A 6,534-nucleotide genomic window follows, 5' to 3' on the forward strand; every position below is an offset into this window, starting at 1 on the left:
CGCGTGAGTTAGAGAGCGAGAACATGAGAAGCACCCTCAGAGTAAGATGCACAGATACTTACAGCGCCGTTAGTTTTGTATTCAATTTCTTATACATATAAGTTGTGAAGAGAACTGAAGAATACTTCCCTCTGTTTTCAGAGCATGCAGCCCAACGAGGTATGTTGTTGTGTTTGTATTAGTTTTATGTTTATTACCTTGCTAGTCATCTCACATGCTGTGCATGTTATTGTGTGTCTTGTTTGTGTAGTTTTCACGGTGGATTCGAAGAGGAATAAACCCGTAATGAGAAAGCCACTTGTGTCTGCCTGTGCTTCGAGGGAATTACAGTGAAAAATCTCTGAATAATCAACACAATGTACAGAGCAGTGTTTAGGAGACAATCATTTAAATATACCATCTAAATTGTTGATGCAGGGAGTAAAGAATGTGGCTAAACTTGGCCAGTAGTAGCATCTAAGAAAATATAATGTTAGCCATATTAACTATATGTGTAGGATCCACAGTATGTTATTATAATTTGAAATGTTATGAAGTAAGGTTCTAACAACCTAAAATTAAGTACATTGATTAGACAAGAAGGACTTCAAAGATGGAGAGAGATCTTCAGCAGCCTTCCTGTACTGCCCTCTGGTGGTATTATTAACAATTCTTCAAAAATATTTATGCAAGAAAGTATTCAAGGAACCGCTCTCAAAATGCACAGGGAAGTATGAGACCTATAATGGTGTATAGGTTTGTGTACATTTGACAAATCTGCTATACTTAAACTGCAAAACCTAGCACATGGTCAAGATTACAAACTTAAGAGTTGTTTTTATTTTCTTTGCAACAGCCGTAGTAACACTATAATGCAAGATAGCCCCTTGGAGAATAAGCTACATGGGGACATAGTGTGATGTTTATCAAATTCTCATCATGTAAATTGTAAATGGTGACTCAACTAACAGTAACATATTCATAAACTTGATTTAGTATACTCTCTTTTCATACCATAACCCCTTTCCCTTCAGAGTTTATTTGTGTTATCGCTGAAAAAAAGCTGGCATGGAGAAGTTAATTTCCTCTGTGTTCCTGTGTGTGTCCTCTATGTGGTTGCATTTGTGTGTAACTTGCATATCTGTGTGTGTTCATTGTATTCATGTAGCTGTTCATGTGCATTGTACACTGTTTGTCCTTTTTCTGTATATGGTGCCTCATATGTCTGTCTGTATATTATTTGACACTAATTGAGGTGCCTGCATGTCGGTGTTGAGCGTGGGCATTCGTGTTTGTGTGTTGTGTTTGTGAGTCTGGCAGGCAGCATTGTTCCCAGCAGTGGTGAAGGACACATCTCCATGGCCTGTGTACCTTTCCTCTGCATGCTGCTATAAATAGCTTACAATGTTTTTGCAGTGTGTGTATATGTGTGTTTAGATGTGTTTATTACTTTCACTTTCAGAGATGCTTGCCAAGGGAAGGTGAAAGAGAGACATAGAGAAAAGATTGTTAGAAGAAATGAGGAAGATACACACACACATTTTAATTTTAAAAAGACCACCACAACACCACCTTGATACTGTCATCTAAAAATGTTGCAGTGCTATCAAAGGTGCACCCATATATCGGGTAGTTGATGTAAAGAAAAGTAATCCAAAATAATTTTTGACAAGTGATTAATGTAAGTAATTTTGATGGCAAAGAAGCCAGACATGATGGTTTCAGGTTGTCAAATTACTTCTTTGACATTTCCTTATGTTATGATAGATTTAAAATGTTCGGTTTTGTGCACTGTTGATCGGACAAAACAATCCATTTAATGATGTCTCATTATAGTGTTGGAATAGGCTTTGTTCCTGTTTTATATAGGAAACTATTAATTGACAATGATTGAGAAGAAATTTGGCTTATTGCTGCCCTATAGTATTCATGCCGAGACTAGAATTATTATCCATAAATCACCATGCACTGAAGTAGGCCTGAAATTGATAGGAAAAGACTCAGTATAGTAAGAGAGCTTTAATTAAGTAGCTACAGTAGGCTTTCTTGAGTAAATAGAGCCTACATGAAAATGTTCCACGACTGAGTAAATGTTTTCCCGGTTACTTTCTGTGTTGTATTCGTATATATTGTAATCACCGTCATCCTTTCCTCATTGACTTTATCCACAGTTGTGAAGCAGCGCCCCCATTAATAGCAACTTGTGGAAATGGGAACCAGCGTGTGTGGTCAAACCTATGGGTCAAACACGGTATTGCAGCCTTGCAGTTGAGGCATTCATCCCAAGCCTACCGAAGATGAGCCAGGTGAATGTCCTTTGATTAGTATTCGACAATAAGTTATCTCAGTATAACAAAAACTGGGAAATGTAAAACTTCTGCACCATGAAGGAAAGGATAACAACCTTCTTCGTCTTCAGATAGCGTGAGTAACATTTAAAAATATATATATATTTTTGCCTTTCTGATGTTTAAATTGACTTTTTGACTTCAAATAAATACAGCTTTGTATTACAGGGGACAATATGGACACACGTCTCTTCTTATGAGTCTAGCCATGTAAACCAATGGTAACTAAACTGGAAAAGTAAGCAAACTCTTTTTTGTGTGGATGTTAGTATACCTTCCTTGCAACTGTCACCCAGAATATCCCTGTATTATAAGGTCGTTGTATTGGATACTTTTGCGTAGTATCATGTGCTATTAAATATCAACATGTTTTCAGCAATTTACTATTTCGATTATAATTAGTTTAAATCTATAACATATATTGGTCAATGATGCTGACAAGTCTAGTGATTCTAGTCAGTGTCTTTTACATTACATTTCATTTAGCTGACGCTTTTTATCCAAAGCAACTTACAATTACCAATTACAGGGACATTTTCCCTGGAGTAACTAAGGGCTAAGTGCCTTACTCGAGTGGTGATGTTCCTGGCGGGATTTGAACTCACAACCTTCCGATCTTCAGCCACCTCACTAGACCACCACTACCCTACAGACCACCACTACTCTACTTGATTAGAATGGAGGACACTGGTCTCTGCTGCATGATTTAAAGATATTTTCTAATTTCAGGGTTATCAGTGAGCCGAAATCTAAAATATCTGTCCTAAAAACATTCAACAAAAATCATTCCTGAGTGAACTACATTCTTTAGTTACCAGTACTCCTGAACTGAGTCCTGAGTGAAACAAAATGACTGAAAATGCTCATGTGCCTCGTGTTAGAATATCCTGTAGTTATATTTTCTACTTCATCTTATTTTCAAATTGCACTTTCATCAGATTTACAAGTATGGCTTCACCTCATGGCGTAGGAAGCATCCTGAATGTGGAGGGGACATTTTTAACGGGGGGTTTGGGGATCCCCCCCACGAAAAAAAAAAAAATAGATTTCCTGTATTCTGGTGCATTTTGGTGGTTTGATACTTTTATGTGGCTATACTAGCATGAGGAAAATGATGGGTACATTTTGTAATTTCATCCAGCAGTAAAGAAAGGAAACATATTTGATTATTAATTCAGAACCGTCTTTGAATTAATAAAAAGCAGTTTAAATGTCCATTTTTTGTACATTTATATACAACAATAAATATTTGTGAGTGCATTGGGAAATATTGTTGTGGAGAGTCATTTATATATAAATCGCAAAATACATTTGTGAATCCTTCTGTGAGCATTTATTAATATTGAGACTGATCTGACTCCATACAGATGTTAAGTTCACCTAGGAATGGTATCATTGACTTAAATGTTCAAATAAATGTTGCTCTTCTGTCTATAATGCTTCCTGTTCAATATCCCCACTGATTTCCTTAACATTCTGGGATGAGAGTCCAAATCACAATTTACTCTAAACTGTCATATCCCTTTCATCACTCACCTCAGCAATGGACCTCTCTTCACTGTCCCTGTATTCTGCCTCTGACTCACTCTCAAGCGCCTAGATGTCAAGAGAGGTGGTGAAGTGATCATTATTTATTGAGCAGTATACTCTTTCACATTGAATCATAACAAGTCATACTGAATGTAAATACAAGTACAACTGACTCTAAAGTAAGTCCCAGTCTGTGATATTGGACATTTTGAAGACACAAAGTCCCAAGCAGTAGGTAGAATATTAGCTAGTCTATGTAATGTGCACAGAAAATAAATAGTTAACTGAATACTGGGATGGAAATTGCCTATAAGCACTCAGTAAAACATAAACACACAAAAAGCTTCTGAATGATAAGAAGTATAATTAAAACATAATGCACATTACCATTTTGAGAGAGAGTACCTAAATTAAAGAACTCAGAAAATAATCTCTTATCGAACTGAGGCTCCAGTAAAACACACTGACTGCGTCTCTACAGTACATCATGGTGTTTACATAGGGTTGCCAACCGTCCCGTATTAGCCGGGACCAGAGCCATATAATAGAAGAGTTATGACATCTCCGTTCACTCCAATGGACCACCTTTTTACAGCAATGGCGGATCGTGGAGCCTCTCAATCGTTCCCCGGAAGTTAGCGCCAAGGCTAGCAGAGCTGTAGAGTTGCAGCATAATAGACCGTTCGTGACGGACTTTTAAAGGTAAGAAGAAGTTTAAAGATTTATATTGCGGATATTATCAGTACATCTGATTCAAATTAACATGTGTATTAAAGGATGTCAGTGGATTATCCCTAAATTAGTAGATTTAGGGAACGTTTACAGATAACAGATCAAGCTAGGATACCGGATCAAGTTAGCAACACACGTTGAACAGCCTTTCAATTGTAAATTCCTTTCTCTTAATGTCATTTCGTCCAACGTTGTTGAATTATAGAAGAGGGTTTTCTAAACGGGATTGTATGCGGGGGTGGAGGGAGGTAAATATTAGATAAATATAACTTTGGTGCGTGTAAGAGTGAGTGTTTTTAGCAGAGCCATATTGTGTCCTTGTGATTATGTTGATTATTACCTGTCTGTATAATGTTGCAGCTCAGCTGATTTTGGATTGATGGCAAAGGGAGAGGGACTTAAGTGAGAGTGAAAACACAAGGTAAGTTTAATACTACTGTTTTATATAAGTAAGCATACTAAACATGTATTCTATCACTGTATTATATAAGTAATCTTGTTAGTAACCTACTGTATGGCAGGTGGAGGGGCAGTGATGTTACAGGTGGAGGAGCAAAACTGCAAGACTGCAAACTCACAAGACAGAGAAATCAAAGTGTGTTCTCCAGAGAAGAGGTTGATTTCACTTCAATTTTTTATTTCATATTTTCTAAAGATGTGGAAATGGCACAAAAAAAAACTTGAGAGCTGTAACCAAGACAACTGTAACAACATGAGTAGAGAGCCACCAAGGTTTTTCAAGTCCCTCTCTTACTCCATTTTGCCAACCCAAACTTCCAGGTACATGACGGGACACCTTGCTTGTTTTTGTTGTTTGCGCTCCTCTGGCTGGGTGCTGGCAGGTGGAGGGCAGTGATCCCTTCCCTTCTTCCCTCAATCTTTGAGACTAATGTAAGTAGAAGACATGGCACTGTAAATGTTCGAACATTTAAAATATTATACCACTTAAAAATAAGAAATATTACTTTTGTTACTAAGAGTTCATACTTATTATACCTGTGTCACCTTTCACACTATCGCTGTGATCATGAGCTATGGGCTTTGTAGATACAGGGGCCCTTCTCCTTTTGACCACAGGGCGATGCACGGAGATGGTGGGTATAGCCTCTGCTCTCAGCCTAGTCTTGCCCTTTTTTGTCTTGACAAACGAGTGACTTGAGGTTACTTCACACACAGAACAACTCAGTTTTGTCTGCCCACATACATATTCCATAGTGGTTGAATACACAGTATTAGGAAACACTTTATACTTACTGGACATGTTATACTCATTACATACTGTATATAAAATATGACCAAGAATGTGAGACAACTTTATAGAAATTCATATCACATCTGTTACTGATGCCATTTGTCATACTTTGTTAAACTCACAAATAATAAAGTTCCATAACTTCAGTTGGGAACAGAGACCACACCTTATCTCCCCAAGGCAATTTCCCATCCAATAGGTGTGCTATATAGGTGTGTATAACCCTTTCTCCTGTCTGTTACTCCCTCTTTCAGCACAAGAACCAGAGGGGGATTCAATTGAGCCTGAATACCTGCACTGAGACCCTCACCCTGCACCCTGAGTCTCAACTCTCAGTGTTTTTCAAGCTTTTCCCTGTTTTTTTTGTATTAAACAAAACATTAAGCTTTCCCAATGGTGTGGTTTTCGTTTTGTGAAAAAGTGCAAATGCAGTGTTTGTATATAAATCACATATGTTTTTGCTGTTGGTCGTGAAATTGCTCCTGCTTCCTCCGCTCTGTGTCAGTGTGGAAGCCGTACATTCGTACTCCTTTCTCTGAGCGATTGGAGCATCCCCAGGCAGCACAGCAAACCATGGTGGCGACTAGGAGGCAGCACAGCAAACCAGGACAACACGGAGGAAAAGGCACAGACAAACTGCATGATATGCTATTCAATGTTTACTGAATTCCATGTATTTGCAATGGATGTTCC

General features: G+C 38.0%; 1 long non-coding RNA gene across 1 annotated transcript; it reads left to right on the forward strand.

Moving 5' to 3' along the window:
• Window positions 1-4,925: 4,925 nt before the first annotated feature.
• On the forward strand, window positions 4,926-5,615 carry LOC139435113 (uncharacterized). Its single transcript, XR_011644387.1, has 3 exons — window positions 4,926-5,010; window positions 5,093-5,204; window positions 5,370-5,615. It is a non-coding gene; the product is annotated as an uncharacterized lncRNA (long non-coding RNA).
• Window positions 5,616-6,534: the final 919 nt, after the last annotated feature.

Source organism: Pseudochaenichthys georgianus, chromosome 14, assembly GCF_902827115.2.
Source record: "Pseudochaenichthys georgianus chromosome 14, fPseGeo1.2, whole genome shotgun sequence".
Lineage (NCBI taxonomy): Eukaryota > Metazoa > Chordata > Actinopteri > Perciformes > Channichthyidae > Pseudochaenichthys > Pseudochaenichthys georgianus.